Source organism: Leopardus geoffroyi, chromosome C1, assembly GCF_018350155.1.
Source record: "Leopardus geoffroyi isolate Oge1 chromosome C1, O.geoffroyi_Oge1_pat1.0, whole genome shotgun sequence".
Classification (NCBI taxonomy): domain Eukaryota; kingdom Metazoa; phylum Chordata; class Mammalia; order Carnivora; family Felidae; genus Leopardus; species Leopardus geoffroyi.
In genome coordinates this window covers 7837591-7852896 of record NC_059328.1, presented here as the reverse complement: position 1 = coordinate 7852896, position 15306 = coordinate 7837591, and the positions used below count along the sequence as shown (strand labels likewise).

Here is a 15306-nt window from a genome sequence, read left to right as displayed (position 1 = left end):
GTGAGAACCCGGGCCCCAGGTCTCAGGCCAGGGCGCCCCTCCCCACCATAAAGCAGGGAAGGGTGGTGGGCACCGGTGAGGGCAGGGTACACCGGGAGGCACATGCTCAGGGATTAGGCAAGACAGTCTTGAGTGGTCCTAGCAAGACCAGAACATTTAGAATGTTCCAGAACTGGGCACTGAGGCTGAAAAGACTCCTTCCAGGAAATGGGGGAGGGGGAGGAGTTAGAGGAAGGGGTTTGAATGTGATATAGGATCCCAAGCCCACTGAGTCCCCAGCCCCGGGGGGGGGGGGGGGACACCTGTCCACCTTGCTGCTTTCAGAGAGGCAGCCTGAGGGGCACCTGGGTGGCTCAGTCGGTTAAGCGTCTGACTTCGGCCTAGGTCATGATCTCTCCATTCCCGAGTTCGAGTCCCGCATCAGGCTCTGTGCTGACAGCTCAGAGCCTGGAGCCTGTTTCGGATTCTGTGTCTCTCTCTCTCTCTCTCTCTCTCTCTGCCCCTCCCCCACTTACCCTCTGTCTTTCTCAAAAATAAATCGACGTTAAAATAATTTTTTTAAAAAGAAAAGAGGCAGCCTGAGTCATAAAGTCACATTGTCATTACTCCAAGTACAGCAGCAGCCACCCTCCATCAAGCACCTCCTATGAGCCCAGCACCGTCTCACTATCTTGTTGAGCCCTCGTGATAACCTGTAAAGAGGTCGTGTTATTGCCCCATCTTACAGATGAAGAAACGGAGGCACAGGCCAGTGAATATAATTTATGGGACAGCTGTGAACGAGTCAGGACTGGACCCCGAGAGGCCTGATCCCAGGGCCGTCGACTCTCAACGCCACGGGGCCCACCCCAGTTACGCGAAGTTGAGAGTCAGACAGGCCTGAACCTCAGCTTTGCCACTAAGTGACCGTTGCCAGTTATTCTGCCCCTCTGAGTCCGGGTTTTCTCCCCTCCGTTCCCAGTTCCCAAGTGGTGGAGATGAGAAGGAGTTGACCTCAAGGAGCTGCTGTAAAGACACAGGAGGTGATATGTTGGAAGTGTCTAGAGAAGGAAGGGGCTCCAGGAGCACCAGCCCCGCAGCCAGACTGGCCCTGCCTGGCCTCTGTCGGTTGCCCGACCCCGTCCCCGGGCACATTCAGTCTCTGCCCCACACTTATCTCCCCGCTGAAGCCAGCCTGGCGGGGTGAGCCAGGCCCGCCTCGCGCCCTCCTTCCTGTGTGCTGCGGGGAGAAGGGCTGGGCCGTGGGGCATCCCACCTCGGTGTGGGGCAGGGCGCGGGGTCCTGTGGGGGCTCCTGGCTGGGGCTGGGGAGGAGTGGGCGCTGGGCTCAGAGGGCAGCCATGCTCTCTGGGGGTCGGAGAGTTCTGGAGAAAGGGCAAAACCCCCTCCTCTCCTTCCTGCAGCCCGCTTTCTCAGCCTTCTGGAAAAGGGGTTTAATGAGCAAACACAGGTTTAAAGAGAAGGCCCACTGTGGCTCCTCTGAGATGCTACGGACCCATTCCTTCCCCTGCCTCCCCTGACTGGCTTTGGTTTAGAGGTTGGCTCTGGTGAGCGCCCCCAGCCTCAACTTCCTCCTCTGTATAATGGGATGAGACTTCCTTCCTGGATGGTTACGAGGCTTTAGTAAAAGCTGTTTCAGCTTAACCAAATTTTCTCCTGCCTCACCCCCCGGTCTGAAGATCCTCCTTTGGAGCACCCGGGGAGACCGAGGACCTGTTCCCTAGCTCGTGGGGGGGAGGGGGCGGAGATCTGTGGGGAACAGACCCTGGGAGAGCCGGCTCCTACCTCTGCCTGTCCTCAGGGTGCAAGTGCCAAGACACGGGCTCCCCTCCCAAGGGCCCAGAGGAATTTGGACAGCAAATTAAAAACAAGCCCCAGCCCAGTGTTTTTCATTTTTGTCCTGAACAATGCACGTTTCTGGGCTGATCGCTGAGCAAATATTGCAGAAGGCGGGCCCCACTGCTGACGCAGGCCAAGGCATCATCAGACCTATAGCCCCCGTCCTGGGCCCTGCCACCCGCAGGTTCTGCCGGGGGGGACTCCAGGTCCCCCTATCCGCCCCTCCCATCCAGCCACCTCTGGGGAGAGGCCTTCAGGGAACCGGGGGCCGAGGGAGAAGACGTTATGGAGAGCAGGCCTGCCCCAGCACACCAGGCCTCCCTCCGTCTCCATTCTCTTTGGGGCAGTGGGGAGTTTGGCCAACGGTCCCAGTTTGCTCTGGACTGTGGAGTTTCTTGTGATAGGACTTTTGGTGCCAGAACAGGGATGGTCTTGAGCAAACCAGAATGATTGGCCACCCTACAGGTCTCCAAAAATTGAGAGATTCCTTGGAGATGATGATAATGATGCTAACAGCATCCACCACCATCACCACCACTATTTACTGAGTGATTTGCCACCATGAGGCCCATGTTACAGCTGAGAAAACAGAGGCTCCGAAACTGACTTGTGTGAGGTCACGCAGCGGGGAAGAGGCAGTGTGGGATGGTAAACCCAGTGGGATTCCAAAACCCTAGCTTTCAGTTATTATCTGACCCATCTAGGAGATTGACCTTGGCCAACCACAGATAGTAAGACCAAGGTCACGAGAGGTGGAGAGAGCCCAGCCCTAAACGAGTGCTCCCTTAGTGTGGTTGGCTCTATGGGACCCCTGCCTATCAGTACTGGGAGACCTGGATGCCCGGTGGTCCCATCCCTGGTTAGGTCCAGCTGGTTTCGGGGGAATTAGATGCTTCCTTCTTATCTAAAGGGCCCCAGAAATAGCCCCAGATATGGGGGGGGGGTGGTCAGTGTGGCCCCTGGAATCTTGCCTTCCTTTGAGAGCCTGTCGCATCAGACAAACTCAGGCTTGCTCATCATGGGAGAGTCACATCCAGGGCTCTGGCCGTGACAGGGTCCCAGAACTCCAGCTCTCACAGGGTTCTGAGGACTGAAAGGCAAGGTTCAGAGCTGGGCTGGACCCCCTTCTCTGCAGAGGTTGGGCCTGGGGCTGCCCGTGTGGCCCCTCTCCTGTCTGTCCCCTGTGCTTGGCCAGCGCGTCGGCCTCCATGGCAGGGAGGGCGCTGGCGCTCGCTCTGGGGGTCTGTTTGAGGTTTCCTCCAGCGGCTGGTGGCGGCGGGTACAGCTCACTAATTAATTAGCGCTTAAGTACTTAGCATCCTCCTGCATCGTGTCAAACGAGGATTTGAGTCTTAATTCCCTGTGTAGGTAACGGTGGGAATGTGCCTGGGAGAGCGGTCAGGACTTAGAGGAAACGCTTCCCCCGGCTTGGATGCCAGCTGGGAACACCAGTGCTGCAGAGGCAGAGAGAAACCCAGGCGGCAGAGCTCCCAGAGCCCCAAGCCCTCATCCACCACCACCCCCATTCGCTCAGACACCGAGAGAACAGCAGAGAACAGTAATAACGCGGGCTCTGCAGACAGACTGTCTGAGTCTGACTCCCAGCCCCACTGCCTGCTACCTCGTGCCCGAGGGAGTCACTTAATCTCCCTGGGTCTTGTTTTGCGTGTTCAGAGGTGATGATCATGGTACCCACCCACAGGATTGCTACAGAGATTAAGCAAGCTAACTCGTGGAAATTCTGTAGACCGTGGTTTGTCCCCCAGTAAAAAGGAGCTAGTCTCATTCATTTATTCACTCTCGTGGTCATGTTTTTATTTGTCCCACAGTCATTGATCTGGTGTCTGCTATGCACCTGCCTGGGTGCAGGGGGCAGGGTTGAACAAGTCTTTCCCCCCCTCTTCTAAGCCTTAGTCTGACCACCAGTGGAATGGGGGGGGGGGTGGTGGTGATGACAGACTCTCTCAGAGGGACAGGGTGAGGCTTCAGTGAGATGCTATAAGTCAAAGCCCTCAGCCCAGCGCCTACCACGGGCTCAGTCCTATTGGCTGCTGGGTGTTGGTGGCAGAAGGAGGAACAGAGGCCCCAGGAGAAGTGGGGGAGAACTGGACAGGTGGCTAAACCCCTGGGCTGCTGGGGTGGGGCCAGGCCGTGGGCAGGGCTGCTGGGGCTGCACGGGAGGGCTCCCCCACTCAGTGCCAGGACTTAGGGACATGGCTAAGCATCTCGATGGGTTCCCATCAGGGGAGCCACAGGGCAGGTAGATCCAAATGTGGTCCTTCTTTTCTGAACACTCTTGGCTTGTTCATCCCCACCCCCCCCCCTCAGCATCATCTGCAAATGCTGGGCCCCAGGGATGGTTTTCACTGTTTGCTGTCACAGAAGTGCATGGGTGGGGCCTCTAGCATAAACCCCCTGCAATGGCGGGTCTCTGGCGGGAGGGCATCTCAGCGGTTGCCCGTCCAAAGGTGCCGGAGAAGGTCCCAGGCTACACCCGTGTAAGTGACAGGTAAGATCAGAGGGTGGAGGTTGGGGGAGGGGGCGTAAGGCAGAGGAAGGGAGCAGTAGAGGAAGCTCTGCTCCGTGACCTCAAGGAGGCCACGCAACCTCTCTGAGTTTTGATTTTCTTCATGTGGACTAAGCAGTTCTGTAGGAGACGGCGTCTCCAGTCGAGTGCTCGGTAAATTGATAGCATGTCATAAACCTTCAGGCGTCGTGTTGTTTAGGAGCCCAAACTGGCCGATGGTCCTGCAGAAACCTTTAACCACGACAGAAGTCTTTCCAGAGACTCAAGTTCCGCTGCACCCACTGTGGTCGTAACATGGAGTTTTACCCTTAAGAGAAACGTGCTCCATTTTGGCAGGGCCTACTATGTGCCGGGCACTGGGCTGAGAGTCCCGGGCATTCCTTCTGTGTCAACTCCTCCCAGGGGACCCACTCTGTGGTGAGGTGGACACGCTTCTCCTCTCTCACAGATGAGGAACCCCAAGAACAAGGTGCTTGCCTAAGCTCTTGCAGCTGACAAGTGGGAGAGCCACGATTCAAACCCAGGTCAGCTGCACCCGGCCCTCAGGAAATGTTTCTTGAGTGAATAAAGGAACAAATGACTGAACGGTTGCAGGGAAGTTGTTGGTTAAAGGGTACTGAGTGGGCTCTGCCTTTTCGGTGAAGCTATAAAGGCAGGGGGAGTGAGGGAAGAGTCCCCCAGAGCTTTTGTCGGCCTTAAGCTATTACCCGTTATTGCACAGAGCTCCAGAAGTTTAAGAGAGATGAGGGGGAAAGAAAGAAAGAAAGAAAGAAGAAAGGAAAGAGGGAAGGAAGGAAGGAAGGAAAGAAGGAAGAAAGAAAGGAAGAAAGAAAGGAAGAAATAAAAAGAAAGAAAGAAAGAAAGAAAGGAAAGAAAGAAGAAAGAAAGAAAGAAAGAAAGGAAAAAAGAAAGAAAGAAGAAAGAAAGGAAGAAAGAAAGGAAGAAAGGAAGGAAGGAAGGAAGGAAGAAAGAAGAAAGGAAGAAAGAAAGAAAGGAAGAAAGAAAGGAAGAAAGAAAGAAAGGAAGGAAGAAAGAAAGGAAGAAAGGAAGGAAGGAAGGAAGAAGGAAGAAAGAAAGAAAGGAAGAAAGGAAGAAAGAAAGGAAGAAAGAAAGAAAGGAAGGAAGGAAGGAAGGAAGAAAGGAAGAAAGAAAGAAAGGAAGAAAGGGAGGAAGGAAGGAAGGAAGGAAGAAGAAAGAAAGAAAGGAAGGAAGGAAGGAAGGAAGGAAGAAAGAAAGAAAGGAAGAAAGGGAGGAAGGAAGGAAGGAAGGAAGAAGAAAGAAAGAAAGGAAGGAAGGAAGGAAGGAAGGAAGGAAGAAAGAAGGAAGAAAGAAAGAAAGAAAGAAAGAAAGGAAGAAAGGAAGGGAGAAAGAAAAAAGAAAGAAAGGAAGGAAGAAAGAAAGAGAGAAAGGAAGAAAGAAAGAAAGAAAGAAAGAAAGAAAGAAAGAAAGAAAGGAAGAAAGGAAAGAAAAGAAAATCCCAACCTGGAAGGAGGAGTGCAGTTCTGTGCACAATTCGGGCATTTACAGCATCTACGGAGCGGCTGTGATATGCCAGGCGCTGGGGTAGGAGCTGGAGACACAACACTGGCGGGACCAGACATTGTCCTGCCCTCATGGTGCTTCTGGCACTGGCAGTGGAGCTGGACTGGAGCAGGAGGCCCTCGTGGAAGGGAACACACGTGGGGCAGCGGGTCAGGGGCTTGGGGCCCACCACATCTCACCGGCTTTATATGCCCCCTCTCCCCTGTATTTTGAAGAGCTTGAGAACCAGGGCGGGGGCTAATCACATCACCTTGCTTACGTATTCAGACCAGAGCCTGAAGGAAAGCGGAGACGAGATGAAAGGCAGGGGGTTGGAAGAATGAAAGTCCTCGTAAAGCCTCCAACCTACTCCTTGACCGAAGGGACAGCTCACGTCCACGGAGCGCTCACCGCAGGCCAGCGCTGTGTTGAGACCCTCACATGCTTTCCTCGGCCCTCGAAACAACTCGGCTTGACGGCAGAAACGCAGAGGCTTAGGGAGGTCACCCTGCCCAAGGTCAAACTGCTAGTAAGTGGCAGATCTGGGATTCGGACCCCAGGGTGTCTGATCACAGAGACCAGGCGGTCAGTGTGCGCTCAGCTGCCCTGAAGAATCCATTCCTTGGGCTGGAAAAGCTCCCCGCAATCCGATTTCGCGCAGCGTGGGAGCGCGGGGAACGTGGGGGGCGGGCAGGGGAAGGTTCCCAGGCTGGTAGCTAGGCCCCACCAGCAAGGCTGCCTGAGCGAGCGAGTGAGCGAGCGTGGCCCCAGCCTCGAGGCAGCAAGAAGGAAGGGGAGCTCCGGAAACAGACGTGCTTGGAAACTCACTGGGGCTCCGAGGTAACGAGAAGCTTGAACAACCTCTCTGAAGATTCCTGGCAGTGTCCCTGGGGGAGCGAGTTCATGTATTTTAAGAAAAAAAAAAAAAAATCATTAAAGAACTTAGGACGAGGGAGAGGCCATAAACGTAAAATATCGGTGGTTCGACAGTGTATCCCTAGCAGCCCAGGAAGAGTTCATCTTGACAAGGCAGAACGCGGTCCAAGAAATAAATCATTTTGTTTTCCCCAGATGGCTCCCCCCTGATTCTTCCCGGGATGTCTGCACCAGATCTTAATTTGCCCATCTCTCTGGGACCCGTGAAGACCGTGGCTACATCTGGACAAGGAAAGGACAAAGCGTTGGCAGAATTAGAGAAGGCTGGGCCCCCGGTGGTAGCCACAGCCTCTTCTGGAAGGGGTGCCCAAGAGAACCACACCTCCAGAGAACCACACCCCCAAGCCCCCGTACTGTGGTTGTCAGCAACCATAACCACGATGCCGGAGGCACTTCACTTACTGGCCATAGAGAGACTCGGGAGTGAGCAGACTTCAAGGTGTTGAGGACCCCCTTGGCCCTGCCAGCTCAGATCGGATTAAAGTCCGTTGCAGCCCAAGCCCGGACCCGGCCAGCTGAGACAGAGTGTCTGAGGCTGGAGGGAGAATTTCCAAGGTCCCACCCTGGCCCCCAGCCCCCACAGTCCAGGGTGACTTCCAACAAACCACCTGACCCCCACCCCCCTCTTCTCAGCTGGGAGACAGGGAGGGTGACATTGAGCACCGGCTCTGGGGCGTCCTAAGGGTTAACTAATTAATGGTTGGAAAGTGCTTTGAAAAAATAAAGTGCTGGATAATGGGAAGGGCAATTATGTTGGGAGAAACTCCTAATTTGGCTGGAATTGATGTTAATGATAAAGTATCTGAAACATGTAGCAAGCAAGCGTGATTGTATTTTATATGACAGAGAGAGACACTCACACGCAGGGGACATGGAGAGCAGTTAATTTGGTTAAATAAAGTGAAAGATAAAAGGAACGCAGACGCCACGGAACTCGCTGTTTATCTGGACTTGGTGTAACACTTTGGAATTGGAGCGGGCCCTTTGGCTCTTATTTATTTGTTTGTGATTGACATGAATGGGGAAGTGCCAGGTTTATGGCTCAAAAAGAGGCCGTGGAGAGCAGGCTCTGATCAGGAGGCCTCTGAACAGGTGCCCGTTCCCAGGAAGGAGCCAAGGTCTCCGAGAGAGAGTCAGGGTGGGTGAGGATGTCCCCGCTGCACCCCAGCCTGGAGGCAGAAGCTTTGCCCACCTGAGCTGGGGGTGCTGGGAGGACCACCGATACAGCTCTCTCACCTTCCAGAGAGAGAGAATCTGAGCCCCCCAAAGGAACCAACGTTTCGGAGCACTTGTCTGCCAGGCCCTGTGCTAAGATGCTATGGTTCCATCTAATCCTCAAAGCAATCCTGGGGTGGGTACCACTTTCCTCCCCAGCTTACTTACAGAGGACAAAACGAAAGCTCAGAGAGGTAAAGCAATGTGTTCAAGGTCACACAGCCAGGAAGGGGTAGAGCAGGGAGTAGGGCTCAGGCAGCCTGACTCTGGGAGTAAAGCCCCATGATGGTGACTTTTGGACCATCCATATCGAGCGCTCTTGACATTCACAGCTCTGCTCTCCTTGATGAGTTCTGCTTAAGCAGGGAACCAGGACAAGGAAGTGGGGAGAGTTTTACACCTGTCCAGTGAGGACTGAGTGCCGGGCCTGCCGGCCTGGGATCCTCTTGGGAGGGTTTAAGCCATAGCTTTGTGCCTGAGAGGAGAGCATGAGATTGCCCCGGGGAAGAGCGGGAGCCTTGGTTTCTGGAAGGTCTGTGAGGTCCCCGCAGGTCCAGATTAGTATTCAGTATTTATAATATTTCCATAATGGTAAAACAAAAGAAAACAAGCAGAGAGAATGCATTTTTAATCACCAATCATTTCTCTTTGTTTGTTGTGAATGAACAGCGAGGTGAAATAGTATTTCATAATCACCCCATTCGAATTTTCCTCCCCTCAAAGCACCGAGAAATCTCTAAATAAAATAAATAAACAGCCAAGACCTTAAAATAAATTCCAGAGGGCAGAGTGCTACGTGTGGGTTATCACAGCTGTGAGGAGGCAGGGGCTGGGAGGTGGGGAAGGGAGGACAAAGGGGCAGGGGCCTTGTCAGTTACCTGGAATCAGACACCCAGCTCTAGGGGACCCACAGCAGGGTAAGAGAAGCACAGCGATGGCTTGAAGACCCGGGTGGAGCTGAAGCAGACTCCCCACCCTTCATTTCCTCTTCTTTATTCTTCCGGAACTTTCTGCTCTTCATCCTCTCACTGTACACCGAGGGAGCTCCTGTCCCTTGCCCCCTTGGAGCTTCACAAGCTCCCTCTGAAAAAGCTACCCATCCAGAGAATCTTCTCGGTAGAGCGCCTGCCTGTCCTCTGGACTAGTCCAACCCTCTCAAGTGATAGAGGAAGAATCTGTAGCAAAGAGAGAATCGAAGGTACATATTCAAGACCCCGACCCCCCAGCAAGCTAGTGACAGAGTTGGACCTGGAACTCTGGGGGGCTTGACTCTGCCAGGTCACCCCTCGTCTATCTGCACTTATCTTCAGTTATCTTTGAGAAACCCCCTACGCCACTGAGTTTTCTCCATGGGCTGTTCCTGGTATTTCGTTTTGTACATTCTCAGCTTCCCCAGACACTCAGGTTCTAGCAAGGGTCTTAGTACATGGGGCACTCACCAGACGTTTGTTAGTTATATGGATGGATGGTGAGTGGATGGATGGATGGATGGATGGATGGATGGACGGAAGGGTGGCTGGCTGGCTGGCTGGATGGATGGATAGACGGATGATGGAATGGATGAATGGATAGCTGGATGGATAGATACATTATAGGATGGATGGATGAATGGATGGGTGGATGAAAAGAGGCTAAAGCTGATTTGATTCCTTCATTGGTCATTAGCTATCACCAGATAGATAAAGAAACCATTCAGCGAAGTTTAGCTAACATCTGAGGTCCTAATGCCTTGAAATTATGTCTCCAACAATTTCCTGAAGGACCCCAGAAAGAAAAAATCACCTTATAGCAAATCAAACCCCTTCCAGGTAGAAATTTGAGGCAGAGCTTTGGGGCCAAGTAGGCCCTATTTTCAAGTGAGTCATGTGATGGTAAACAGCACTGGCCTGGGGTCAGGGGACCTGAGCTCTGCTCCCACTCTGCCACTAACTAGTGCATGGTCATAGGTGATAAAGTGGCTTCCTCTCTCTGGGCCTCAGTTGCCTACTCTGAAAATGTTCTCTATTAAATATTCTAGGCTCAGAGTCAGGCCCCTTCACTGCAGAGAATTCAGCCAGAACGCAGAAGAACTCTACCTCCGGAGCTCCTATTTTGAGGTCTGGGCAGCCCCTCTCCCTCTGTTTTTGGCCCCCCACATGTTTAGGAACACCATTTAGCCCTCCCCAGCCTTTTCCCTGTTTGGGCAGTTGGAATAGGGGTAGCTCAAAGCATCAGGATATTCTCAAAGCCAGGCTGTTCTGGCCACAGCCAAGGCCCACACTCCCTCTGAATCCTATTGAAAAAATAATAAAAAGGTAATTACTTTGTCATTACTGAACACTGGTTTGTCTTTTTTTTTTCTTAAGCCATGACCATAAATAACCAGCCCATTACCCTTCAGAGTGGACACACATATCCATACAGGACCTGCCTCCTTCTAAATGCTGGTTCCCCCCTCCAGGCCACCACGCCCTGGTATATACCACACATTCACACACACGTGTGCATCAGACACGGGGACGCTGCTCCTTCAGCTGACATTTTCTAAGCATTTTGCCAGATTCTGGGAATAATAATAATCATTATTATGTGTGAATCCAGGCTAAGTGTTTTGTATGAATTATCTTGATGAATCCTTCTGACAGTGCTGTGGGGCAGATGCTGACTTTGTTGCCATTTTACAGATGGGTAGTGTAAGCTGAGGGAGGTCGGGAAACCTGCCCAAGGTCAAACTGCTAGTATGTAGTAAGCTGGTAAGTAGCAGAGGTAGGATGGGAACCCATGTTACCCGGTTGGGAAATCCACGCTCCAATACACCCATTATTTAAACATAGACTTAAAAATCGCGCACACACATACACACACACACGCAGTCTGCTGGGAGAAGATAATTGTAATACGGGGTGATAAATACGGTGACAGAGGAAACAAGGGGGCTGTGGGATGCCCAGCTAGAGGCATCCAAGTCAATTTGGGGCAGGGGGACATCAAGGAAGGCTCCTCGGAAGAGGTGATACCTGCTTTGGTCTTTTTTTTTTTTTTTTTTAATGGTTATTTATTTTTTGAGACCGAGAGACACAGAGCATGAGCAGGGGAAGGGCAGAGAGAGAGAGGGAGACACAGCATCCGAAGCAGGCTCCAGGCTCTGAGCTGTCAGCCCAGAGCCCCATGGAGGGCTTGAACTCAAAAACCGCGAGATCATGACCTGAGCTGACGACAGACACTCAACCGACTGAGCCACCCAGGCCCCCCCTGCTTCGGTCTTAATGGGCGAGTGGGAGGAGGACAAGTGAAGAAAGGGAAGAGAGGCCTGGGCAAAGGCCTGGCGGATCTCTAGGCAGCTCCGCGCGGCTGGAGGAGAGGGTGTGCAGGCGCACGACAGAGAGAATGTTGACAGGTGAGGCTGGAGAGGCGGGCGGGCCATCGCTCACATCCGGGCCAGGCTGGCACGGCGGGGCAGCCCTCCCCCACCCACATTCAGCTACCTGGCACTCCTGTCCGTGTGACACAAGTGCACCTCATCAGCAAAACAGCTCTTTCCTGCCTCCCCGGCCAGCCCCACCCTCCGTGAGACAACGTGCCATGGGCGGCGGCTGGCAGGTGCCAGTCGGGAGAAAGCATGGCTACTTCCGGAGTCTTAGGACAGGTTCCTTTTGTGGTGGCCCGGCCGCGCCAACCTCAGGCAGGACTGCATCCCGGGGCCGAGGCAGCCCTACCATGACCGGTCCATTTCGCGTCTACCCTCAGAGGTCTGTGCTGACTTGAGATCTGGGCCAGGTGGGCAGAACCGGGGGGGGGGGGGTGGTGGGCACACTGTGATAAGGTTGTACTCGCTGTGTGGCAGGAGCCACAAGGCCTCGGGAATGTGGCTTTTGCTCTGAGGACAGGTGGTCCCTTCCAGTTCTCCATCACTCGGTTTCCCTTGCTCACCAGAGCCCCAGTGCCAGGCCTGCCCCTCCCTGGCAGGCAGGGGAGGGGTCAGGTGTTGCCCGTGGATCTTTGGGTAAGAGGTGACGTCAGCAGTCAGCCCTGCCCTTCACCTGGCTTTACTTTTCTGCATTCAGGTGTCTGTTGAGCACAGTCTTCCCGTGTGCAAACAGTGCACAGGCGTACCTCCGTGACCAAACCCTCCTTTAAAGGGACGTGTAGCCCCACAGAGGTGGGCACACTCAGGTGCACACTCTCCCGTCGCAGATAAAATCAACCATACCCCGCAGTGCCAGGCACGAAAGACACTCCTATCCACACACACATCCTCAACTCGCCCAGGCAGCCCGCTGGGGCGGGCCCCCAAAGAGGCACCCCGTGGGTTTCCTTTCAATTCATTCTTCTAATCATTTAATCCAATGCACACCCAAATACACGACTCTCTGCTCGTGGGTGTTTTTACAAAAATCTTCCGCATTATATTTATATTTGTATTTCTCTGGGTTTCCTGAACTGTTAACATGGAGTGTGAATTACCCTTTTTTTTTCCCCCAGAAATTTAAAGCTATTTTTTTTTTTTTTAAGTTAGATGGTTCAGAGGATTTTAAAACTGGAAGGGGTCATAGAGATGAGAGCCCCTGGAACTGGAGAATATTTCCTAAAAGGGAAAAAATTAGTCACCTGCAACTCTTCTCGTTACCAGGCAGGGGTAAACATAAATCCTCAAAAAAAAGTGAGTTAATTAGAACACGCTAGAAAGGAGAAGCCTGAACGGGAGCTGCGTGAGAGAGCCCGGGCGGGGAAAGCAAAAGCAGGTACGATGTGTAGATCTTGAGCTCGGAAAACAGATCGTATTTATGGCACAGAAATCCCTAAGGCTCCTCTGTCAAGAGAGGTTTCTGGAAGGTGTGGGCGCAGAGAGGTAGGAGGAAGACAGAGCTCATCTCTGTGGAGGCTGCAAGACTGAGATAGACCCCACCCCTCCACCCCCAACAGTTGAGCAGATGCCCGAGAAGCCTGGGCTCAGGTAGACGGTCTGCAAAAGAACTACGCTTCAGGAAGCTGCCCTCTGCTCATCTCTGCCCGAGGCTATGGGTCTGAACAAGGCCGCTCAAACCTTGAAACAGCCCCTGCTTGTGGCCAGCGTGGTTCTAATAAGGATTCATTACTAGAATCACAGACTCTTTCACCCATTAAATGAACAGGGGTTAAAAAAAAGAGAGAGAGAGACAGAGAATACCAGAGGTTGGACATCTCAGGCAGAGAACGCTGCCAGTGGGAGAGCAAACCCACCCAGCCTCCCCCGGGGCCGAGGGGCATTTGGCAACAGGAACAAAAAGCTTTGACATGTGCGTACTTTGTTTATTCAACAATGCCACTTTAAGGACGGCGCGCGATTATTTCTGGACCAGGATATTCATTGGAGTTATTTATACTAATGGAAAAGTGTTGGAAATGAGTCTGATGTCCAAAATTTCCAAGAGTCAGGGACTGGGTAAGCAGATGGTGAGTAGCTCTACAATACAGCCATCAAAAATCCTGTTGGGGAAGAATAGTCAGTGACATTAGAAAATGTTTGTGCTGCGTGTATGTGGCGGGCTAAAAAACCAACCACCACTGGTGTGTGTTCAGTGTGATTCTGATGGTCTAAAACAAGACAGAGTGAAAAAAAGCGTAACAGACAAAGCAACAAGAAAACCTAGACTGGCAGGAAGTACACAGGAACATCAACGGCGATCATTCATGGACGGTGGGGTTACCGATGATGTACATTTTCTTCTTCCTGTTTGTCGGTATTTTCTGAATTTTCTACGATAAACATGTATTATGTGCAAAGTCGGAAACAAATAATCGGGTACTTTGCAAAACGAACGAGGGAAATGGGCGGTGGAAGGATTTGTCAAGTTCATCAAACTTGGATGGGATTCAGGAACCAAGCTTAGCTTTGGGGAAAAAGCCCCTCTCCCACTCTCCCTTCCCAGGACTCCCAGGAGAGACACTCGTAAATAAAAGAAATGCACTCAGCTTTTTTTTTTTTTTTTATTTTTAATTACAACTTGCCCAGTAATCACCATAATCACTTATCTCGGGCATTTGTTTAATTATTCAGTTACTAAGCATCTATTGAGCACCCACTGTGCTGGTAGCACCAGGCTAGGCCCAGTGACCCCGAGAAACAGACCTCGCCCAAGGAAAATCTCAAAACCAGGAGCAGCTTAGGAAAACGGGAGACAAAGCACCTAGTCTGTAATTCTTTCATTTAGAAATAGTCCTTCTTTGTCAACATTTATTGAGTGTCTACCGTGTACAAAGTCTGGTGCTCGGCCCTGCGATCTCTTTGGTCCCTTTTTTGTCTTTTCCTAGATTCGGGTAAGACTTCCAGTTGAAGGACGGATCTGTTCTACTTCCTCTCTCCTCTCCCAGCGCACTCGCGTTCGAGTTTCATCTCGTTATGAGCTCAGAGTAAAGGGAAAATATGCTTGTTGCTCTGGACTAAGTCGGGGACTGAGGCTCTTGTCACCTCCCGGCCCAAGCAGCTCGTCCTGACGGAGAAAAGCATTGGCTCTGGAGTCAGACAGCCCAGTTCAGCTTTGGGAAAGTTATTCTCTGTGCATTGCTGTCCTCATCTGTATAATGGGTATGTTAGGTATACCCCCCCCCCCCCCCGTTACCGTTGTGGTGAGGATCTAATAAGACGATACGAGTGCTTAGCATGGTGTCTGGCGCATAACAGCCACTCAGCAAATAATAACGATTGACGTATGATTAGGTGTCGCTTTCCGTCACTGCGGAGGACCCGAAACCAAAAAACTGTGACCGGGAAGCTGAGCTGTGATTCCTTTCAAGTCTTTCCCAATTACACAAACTGAGACAGACGCATTTATTTGTTCAACAATCAGTCATCGGGGAGCCTCCTGGGTGCCAGGCCCCGTGTTTGGCACCTCGGCCTTCTGCAACCAAGATGCAGAGCCCCCACTCAGGAAGCTCACGGTCCAGTGGGGAAGGTGGTGAGGACAGGGGGAGGGGGCTCATCTCTGGAGATTCAGAAGTAGCAGAGGCTCTCAGTGGAGGCAGGGGGCCAGATGGATGACCTCAACAGGGGCCTTCGCCGACCGTCCTTCCCCTCCTGCCTACGAAGGGCCATAGTTGGGGCATAGTTTGCCAGAACTATCTATTTCCCCACTGCCGACCCCTGGCCTAATGCCAGGGAGTGGGAAATTCTGCAAAGCCCCTGTGTCAACCAGGCAACTCCTGGCAGCTCCTGGGTTGTACCAGCCCCTCCTCTTTCCCCCATACTTTGTCCTGGGAACTTTGTAGTTATCTTCCTAAAGCACAGGCCCCTCAAGGACAGGGACCATGTAG

At 52.5% G+C, this 15306-nt stretch overlaps 1 long non-coding RNA gene across 1 annotated transcript; it reads left to right on the top strand.

Annotated features, from left to right (window-relative positions):
* Window positions 1–11598: 11598 nt before the first annotated feature.
* On the top strand, window positions 11599–13968 carry LOC123599812. Its single transcript, XR_006713301.1, has 2 exons — window positions 11599–11765; window positions 12647–13968. It is a non-coding gene; the product is annotated as an uncharacterized LOC123599812 (long non-coding RNA).
* The last annotated feature ends 1338 nt before the right edge of the window (window positions 13969–15306 follow it).